General features: G+C 39.5%; 1 long non-coding RNA gene across 1 annotated transcript; it reads right to left on the reverse strand.

The window, feature by feature from the left end:
- Window positions 1-577: 577 nt before the first annotated feature.
- Window positions 578-8,329, reverse strand: LOC148017252 (uncharacterized). The gene is made up of 3 exons (XR_015687943.1): window positions 7,909-8,329; window positions 3,573-3,842; window positions 578-1,282 (listed from the first exon to the last, which is right to left on the reverse strand). It is a non-coding gene; the product is annotated as an uncharacterized LOC148017252 (long non-coding RNA).
- Window positions 8,330-8,780: the final 451 nt, after the last annotated feature.

The following is an 8,780-nucleotide window of genomic DNA, read 5'->3' on the forward strand; positions in this document are numbered from 1 at the left end:
ACTATGAAGAACCCGTATGAGAAAGATTGTGTCTCATAAGCATGAAGATTATGATAAAAAAATCCAAACCCAAAATGAAGAAGACTATTTACAGTGTGAATAGGTCTTTCTAAAGAGGGCTGAACTAGTTCAAACCTCATCTCTAGTGCAAAATGGCTAAATGCAAGTGGCTGCCCATGTTTAAGTGAGTACCAATTGGTAGGAGGGATTCCCAAGAAAGAGCTCATTGTTAAGTGGCTTAAAGCCAAAGCTCAAAAGCATACAAAACATGTTGTTGCGGCTGTCATGGTATTCTAGACCTCTATCCTTGATTTGCACCAAATTTAGCGCTGCTAACCCACATTCACAGGCACCATACTCAACAAGATTATCAGCAATGAATCACTTTTACAAAGCATCAAAAGCATGGAAAGATAAAAGCTAACAGTTGTATGTGACATGAAAAGCAAAGCAGAGGTACGCAGTCCACATATCTGGACAGATCTGAATGAATCTGAGTAAAGTGATTCTTAGCCATTGAATACTGAAAAGCATAACACAAGCAATGCAGATGCAAAGCTTGAGTTTAGATGCTAAATGCAAATACTTAGAACACAAAATCATGGAAAACAGGGCCTGAATTGGAGTGGACTGGTTATAAATACATTTAGAGAAGAATATGCAAATCCTGGGCGATTGAAGAGAGAGAGTATTCAAAGTTATTGAGTCTTTGCAAAGAGTACGGGTGCATTAAACACCCAACAAGGCTTACCCAGAAACGCGCTTCCTTGTATTAGAGTTCTGGCATGAGATCTTGAATTGTAAAACCTACCTAGGCTCTTGCCTATCCAAATTCCCATAAAACGGAAGATTATTCACTTGTAATACAATGCATCTCATTGGTCTCAATTCTCATTTTCTCGCAAACCCCCTTGACGACAGAGATTTGCCTCATTTAATAGAAACTCGTCAGATGCCAAATCTACTGAAGATGGGCTCCACACTCGGCTAGGCCATTCATTAATCATCCACGGTTCTCAGCATGTTGAGGATCTTCTCTTGAACCCTCTTTTGCAGGAGCAAAGAAAGATAAATGTCCGAGTAAAAAGATTGATCATTGCCACTACTTTCTGTGTAGTGTGGGTCCCACCCACATTGTCAATGCACACCTATGGCAAAGTTGTTCTCAGCAAACCTTCTAGTGTATTGATTGGGTCAATGGCACTCACTTCTAGATCAAAAGAACGCACAATTTTGCAATGCCGATCAATTCGTACATTTGTAGCCTTGGGACTGCTGCATGCTATCAGTGATGTACAACCAACAACAAAAGATACAATGTGTTTAGGACATTGAAACTGTAGCTAGCTGTTTCAGTAAGATTTATGTTTTTGAGTCCTTTCATCAATCATCTTTGAGTCAGTAAGCACATGCATCTAGTCAACATGTTGGACTACAACAGGCTGCCATTTAGTCAAGCTAATCGCTTTGGTACGCAGCAACAACCACGAATAGCTCACCTTTATCAAATGTGGCGCCCACCACAAACTTTGACAAAACAATATCATAAGTCTGTTCATCAACAATCATTCCAACAATTGCAGCAACTTACTCATCATCGACTTGAATTTCAAAGGCAGCAACACATCCCAAGACAATAGCTTAATTCATAGGTCTTTGGAAGTTCCAAGAAGGTCTCCAAGTTTTCAGAGCAGCCACAAGAGCTACAACACCAACAATGGTTTCGTGCTCCAACTCAACCAGCTGGTTATGGTTACCACAAGGGAACATTGTCACAACTTCTCTAGCTAGTGTTTAAGACCTTCAAAAATGAAGACTGAGATATCTCTTATGTCCAAAGAGCTCCCTCACTCATGCAACCACGATAACCAAATGCAGCTGCTACAGTAAAAATGAGAGAGAGAGAGAGAGAGAGAGAGAGAGAGAGAGAGAGAGAAGAAACAATCGATGATCAAATGTCATAGATCTCTTAAACATGGACTCAATCTGAAATGAGAGCCAGCAAACGATCCTCAACTCTCCAAAAGAGACCTTAGCTGCATTCTAATCTTCATTTTTGCTTGCCAAACCTCTTATCTTCACATAACTTGATTGAGGATCAAGATGCAAAAGATAGAGAGTAGAGCAAAGAAGATATTCTGGAATTTAGTATAAATTGCGAGACTAGAGGGGATGAAGATACTTCGTCAAAGATTTTGTGTGTGTTCTTGCAGGACATGCAAGAACATCGAGGAAAAGTATGCATACAAGAGTATGATTCAAGAGTGTCTACAATGCATGATATGATTGGTGTTTTGCCATTTGATCCAAGATACAGTATTTGGGTTGCATGCATGATCGATTGGCCGAGTATGCTATGGTTGCTAGACCCACAAGGCCGATATGGCTATAGGTAACTACAATGGACAGGAAGGGCTGAATTGAAGACATTTAAAGCTGCTTTAATTGGGAGAGGATTAATGAAGACCAATGCATTCAGAATGGGGTTTGATACCTGGGGAAGAGGCCTACAAAGTTTGATGACCATCCAAGATCATATGCAAGAGATATAGAGACGAAAAGGACGATGTCAAGCTAGGACTGTATGCTTTAAAGAACAGTTGCAGGCTGCGCAGAAGGTTTTAGAGACTAATACCTTCAAAGTTTGGTTCTGGGGTCTTCAATAAAGTTGTAGCTCGCGACTAAGGCAACAAATTTGCTTTTGAAAGCTTGGCAATCTGAGTTTGCCATCAAAAGATACGAGCAGTTTTCTATGGGGTAATCCTGTAGGACAATTTTCTAGATAGGACGATACTAAGTCCGACGGATGTAAATGCTTGTATGAGACATATACTTTGTCAAAGATGATTGAGGCTTACCTAAGGATACCCAACAAAGAGAGGAGGTTCAAGATATGTGAGATAAGGAATATAGAAGAGGCAAATATATAGGAGAACTAGTGGAAGATGAGCAATTTGCTAATGAAGATGAGGATAAGGAATATGCATTAACATACGAGCTTGAGCTTGAAATACCATATGATCCTGGCTATCATTAGATGTAGAGGAATACATAGAGGATGAGAAGACCGAGCTCTTGATGCCTTAGGATCCGGGTAGGAGTGATTGGACTTGCTATGTAATGAAGACAAAAGTTTGGATTTTAGATCCTCCAACGCAACATGATCCAAAGCACAATACCTTGCAAAACCCATATATGGGTTTTCGATCTAGATGGACTACATTGTTGGCCCATTCGGAGAATGTGTGGGTTTAGAGGGGATGGATGCCGCAGTGCTACATGTCCATACACATAAACCTCAGAAGAGAGACCGTGTGTCAAGACTTTAGTGCGTGATTAGATAACACTATTTATCTTGTGTTTTTTTGTCTAATATGTTCGTATGTATTCCCGCATTTATGTATTCCGAGTAGTACCCATGACTTACCATTTTTGTGTGCAAAGACAAGAACCCAAGGATTTATTGTTAAGAACCCGTATGAGAAAGACTGTGTCTCATAAACATGAAGATTATGATCAAAATATCCAAACCCAAAATGAAGAAGACTATTTGCAGTGTGAATAGGTCTTACCAAAGAGGGCTGAACTGGTTCGAACCTCATCTCCATTGTGAAATGGCTAAATGCAAGTGGCTGCCCATGTTTGAGTGCCCATTGGTAGGAGGGATGCCCATGAAAGAACTCATTGTTAAGTGGCTTAAAGCCAAAGCTCAAAAGCATGCAAAGCTTGTTGTTGTGACTGTCATGATATTCCAGAACCCTATCCTTGATTTGCACCGAATTTAGCACTGTTGACCCACACTCGCAGGCGCCATACTCAGCAAGATTATCAGCAATGAATCACTTTTACAAAGCATCAAAAGCATGGAAAGATAGAAGCTATGAGTTGTGTGTGACATGAAAAGCAAAGCAGGGGTATGCAATTCAGATATCTAGACAGATTTGAATGAATCTGAGTACAGTGATTCTTAGCCATTGATTACTGAAAAGCATAACACAAGTAATGCAGATGGAAAGCTTGAGTTCAGAATGCTAAATGTAAATACTTGTAAACAACAAAATCATAGAAAACAGGGCCTGAATTGGAGTGGACTGGTTAAAAATACATGAAGAGAAGAACATGCGAATTCTATGCGATTGAAGAGAGAAGAGTATTCAGAGTTATTGAGTCTTTGCACAGAGTATTGGTGCCTTAAATGCCCGGAAAGGCTTGCCCAAAAACAGGCTTCTTTTGTATTAGAGTTCTCGTATAAGATCTTGAATTGTAAAACCTACATAGGCTCTTGCCTAACCAAATTCCGGTAAAATGGAAGATTATTCACTTGTAATACAATGTCTTTCATTGGTCTCAATTCTCATTCTCTCCTATCTTGTGATTCTTGTTCAATAATTCCAATGGTTAGTGGCTATTCGCAAACCCCCTTGACGGCAGATATTTGCCTCTTTTGACAGAAACTCACCAGGTGCCAAATCTACTGAAGATGGGCTCTGCACACAACTAGACCCTTCATTAATCATCCAGGGTTGTCAACAACAACAATGGTTTGGTGCTCCAACTCAACCAATCGGTTATGGTTACCACAAGGGAACATTGTCACAACTTCTCTAGCTGAGTGTTTTAGACCTTCAAAAATGAAGGCTGAGATATCATTGATGTCCATTGAGCACCCCCCTCATGCAACCACCATAACCAAATGTAGCTGATACAGTGAAAATGTGTGTGTGTGTGTGTGTGTGTGTGTGTGTGTGTGTGTGTGTGTGTGTGTGTGTGAGAGAGAGAGAGAGAGAGAGAGGAAACAATCGATAATCAAATGTCATATATCTCTTAAACATGGACTCAAATTGAAATGAGACCTGGTAAATGATCCTCAACACTCCAAAAGAGAGCTTAGTTGCATTCCAATCTTATCTTTGCTTGCCAAACCTTATCTTCACATAACCTTCCTCTTCAAGTGCGATATTATATCTAATTGCAATGACATTGTCATGATGGAAATTGCCATTCCCATTTCCCCTAATGTGGTCAAATCAAATATACAAAGTGCCAAAATGGAAAGAAGAAGATTGACAGAAGCTACATTGGCTCCCATGTTTTTCTGGGCCCTCATTATTGCAAAAGAAGTGTGTAGGATGGTGGGGTGTTTCTTTGAAATGCTTATGCTCATTAACAACTAGAATGGCAGTCACTGTTTCTAATAGGTCCTATAGATGTGTGTTAGTGTAATAGTTACAACCTTATCCAAAAACCTAACAATATATAAAATAAAGATGTTCAAATATCCCTCTAGGATAGTTGCAGACATATAATTCATTTGGGAATCATGGCATTGTGAAAACCATCTTAACAGAAATGATTTGCTTGTCAATTTGCATGTATTGAGAACTAACAACAATTGCTGTATTAGAAAATCCTCTATTTTGCAAACATTGCCTGTGTCTATTTGACCATGGGCTAAATGAAGTGATCCAAATCAAGCCAACCTACTTCCTAGGGTACTATCATAATTGTGGCATGTCATACTAATATTGTCAATATGCAATCATTACTTCATTTGTGTTAATCAAGCATAGTACACTCAACATCATCTGGGGAGGTGGGATGCATAACATCAAGAATTAATAGGAAACCCAGCCAAGGATTGTTTGAGCCCAAGAGGAAGCCTCAATACTTAAACAAAATTTGAATGATATCTGAGTAGGAGCTCTTTAATCCAAAACATAATGAGGAATGATGACACTAGCATGGCAACCAAAATGCAAGTACCACGAAGGGTCAAGAGTGCAAGCAATTGCTCTGGATGTTGACGATGTTTGCAACCGCATCAAGGCTCATCAACTATGCACTGATCCAATGGCCTTTTGCCAACACAAATGCATACATAATCCACAATCCAACCACCTAATTGTATATGCAGCAGTCTGCTGCACAGCCATGTGATCAGCCACAACCATGCATGCCCAAAACCCACATTAACTATTCCATGTGTAAAGGTATGCTGGTCACATTGTCTCAAAATCTGGAGATTCAATATATGAGCTCTCTGAATGGTGTTGTAGACACAGCTAACTTGTGTCCACTTTGTACATGTTTTACTGAGGGATTGACTTACTATCTCTCGCCATTCCACTAGTTCTTGGCACAGCATACACTAAGGGATTGACCTACTATCACTAGCCATTGCATAAGTTCTTGGCATAGCACTGCAATTGGTGTTTTCATGAGTGGAGACTCATTGTTTCCACTTTTGATGCCTAACATATGGGCAATTAAAACTACTCTTAAGTGAAGTCCTGATGATTAGCACAAGGTATGATACCAAAATGCCTTACTGAACACAATCTATATATTATCTACACATGGGATCCTTGACTAGTTAAGGAAGAGCATCCACTACGAATGAATGTGGGCAATAGTAACAATTTCTCACTCATTTGTTGGTCAACAATGAACACTGTGACCCAATGATTCACATGGCTAGTATGCATCATTCCTCACATTGACTACCTTGAAGCAGTTCATCTACTTGTTGATTATTCATCTACACATTATACACATTTTTATACATAATTTAGCCTATTTTGACTCAGACCTGCAACTAGTTTATGTATCCAGATCAGCTCCTACTAATGACTTGCAATTTCATGCATTGTCCACTCCTATACTATTTGGACTTCACTATGTTTTTTCACCTAAGAAAACAAGCCCTCTTACTCTAGCACAAGCTTCCTTCTACTCATACAAAAGCCTTTTGCATTCTACTATTGCTAATCCAATCCACAAATTGCAACTCGTTAACAATGCTACATTTCAGGTATCCTGCTTTTCACTCATGACAGCAAGCCTCTTGCTTTACAATGGTCTCCCTCTTCTACAATGCCCTACCTACAGCATACCTATACTTGCATTGCTGCAATTTTCTGCTCATAGAGTTCATCTCTTGTAATTTCTTGCAATTTCATGAATGGTGCTATTCCCTCTCTAGATGTCTGCTTTTGGCAAAAGTAAGACATGGATACCCAAGAAAATTCCTGTATTAGTGGATTCCCAAAACAAATGAATGGACATGTAATTCATTCCAAATTCATTTTCACTATTGCTAAGAATGTCTTAGAGACTTTCTACTTGCTTCAGACCTTCAAGCTAATGAATGCTTGCTGCTCCAAAGTGCCTTCTAATACATGTTGATGGCAACCTCCTTGTGGCCTACTAACCTAACAAAACTCACTAAATCGACACACTGCCCTTTCTGATCATGATGCACCTCTATGATGCCATAATCCTCTCTTAATGTTTCTCAAAGACTCGTTTTTTTCAGCTTGTGATCAAGGATCATGGCCCGATCAAGGTGGACCTTCTTGCAATCTAAATCATGACCAAGGAATTTATCAAGGCCAAGGAAGCCATCCCTAGCTTTAGAGAGTGCAACCTACAAGCATGTAAATCATGTTGAATTTGGTTGGCAGATTACCCAAGGTTAGCATCACTAGAGAAGGGAAGAACCATCTTGGGTCTATGTCGTAAGATTCAAAACCTGCTCTTGAGATGGATAATTTTAATTTCCTGTGGAAGGGACTTCTCACTAGGTGTAAACGCCAATTGGTTGGGTCGACTCGCACAATGAAGTGGCTAATCTCATTGACTTGAACGAGATATTTGAATCTAATTTAACAGACTACACAAAGACAAACCAGTATAGCTATGACCATTATAATTACAAGACAGCTACTAATCTCACTGACTTGAATGGTGTACTTGAATCCAATTTAAAAGATCCTCCTTTTGGCTTCCTAGTTTCTTTTGAGGGACAAATGCCAACATTTCCTGTTTGATACATTTTAAAAAACCACTATAACCACCTGATGTTCTGGCATTTGCCTACAAGAGCACATATTGGAGTTAAGTCCTTACCTACTTAGGGGGAGGAGGACGGTTGAACTGGAAGTTTGCACCAAAGCCACAACCGCCATTTTGCAAGTAATAAGTGCAATCTGGTTGACCTGATCCGACAGGATAATGTCACACATACTTTTACTTTTTGTGTAAATACCTTCGAGTCTGGTTTCAAGTCCGCTTTCATCGTGATTCGTGCACCTCTGGAGGTTGATCGCGATCATTCTGTAGAGAGAGAGAGAGAGAGTGTGTGCTAGAGCGGAGTTAGAAATCGATGTGCCATGACTAATTAATCCTTAATTAAGATTAAGATATATTAAGCAAATGTGTGAGAAAGACGAGGTATTGAGCGTAAGCATAGAAGGGAAAGTCACAACGTGACTGTGTCTCTTCCTTGCACGTGAGTGACTCGATCGCCAGGTATCTTTCTTGCATCTTTTGCTTGCAGGTTGATGTGTTGATCGTCGGGTCTCTCTCTTGTTAATTTATTTTATTATTTTTTTGGCTTTTTATACAAGAGCTAAAAGTTGAAAGCTAAAAAAAGTAGCAATGAAACATTAAACGTCATAGTTAAGATTGAAAAGGTCCCAATAATTAGAAAAAAATGAGAAATAAAAAACAATGGGTAGTTGAACGTGTAAAAATTAACCTAAATTAACTTTAAAATGATAAAATCAATAACCTTGAAACCAACAAATATCAATAATGTACCCGTTTATTAGTGGTGACAGACGAGTCTAACTGACGTCGTCCGACACTCTCATGGAATGTCATGGGGTTTATCGCCTAGGGTTTCTCAAGTTCGCCTCGCAATAGAACGTTCGTGGCGAACCCATTAGGATCGACCTTAAACTTGAGTCTCTAGTGGTCAAAGTCTACTGACAGCATTC

The sequence above is a fragment of the Lygodium microphyllum genome, chromosome 22 (assembly GCF_053477565.2).
Source record: "Lygodium microphyllum isolate KBCC chromosome 22, Lygodium_microphyllum_v1.1.10, whole genome shotgun sequence".
Classification (NCBI taxonomy): Eukaryota; Viridiplantae; Streptophyta; class Polypodiopsida; order Schizaeales; family Lygodiaceae; genus Lygodium; species Lygodium microphyllum.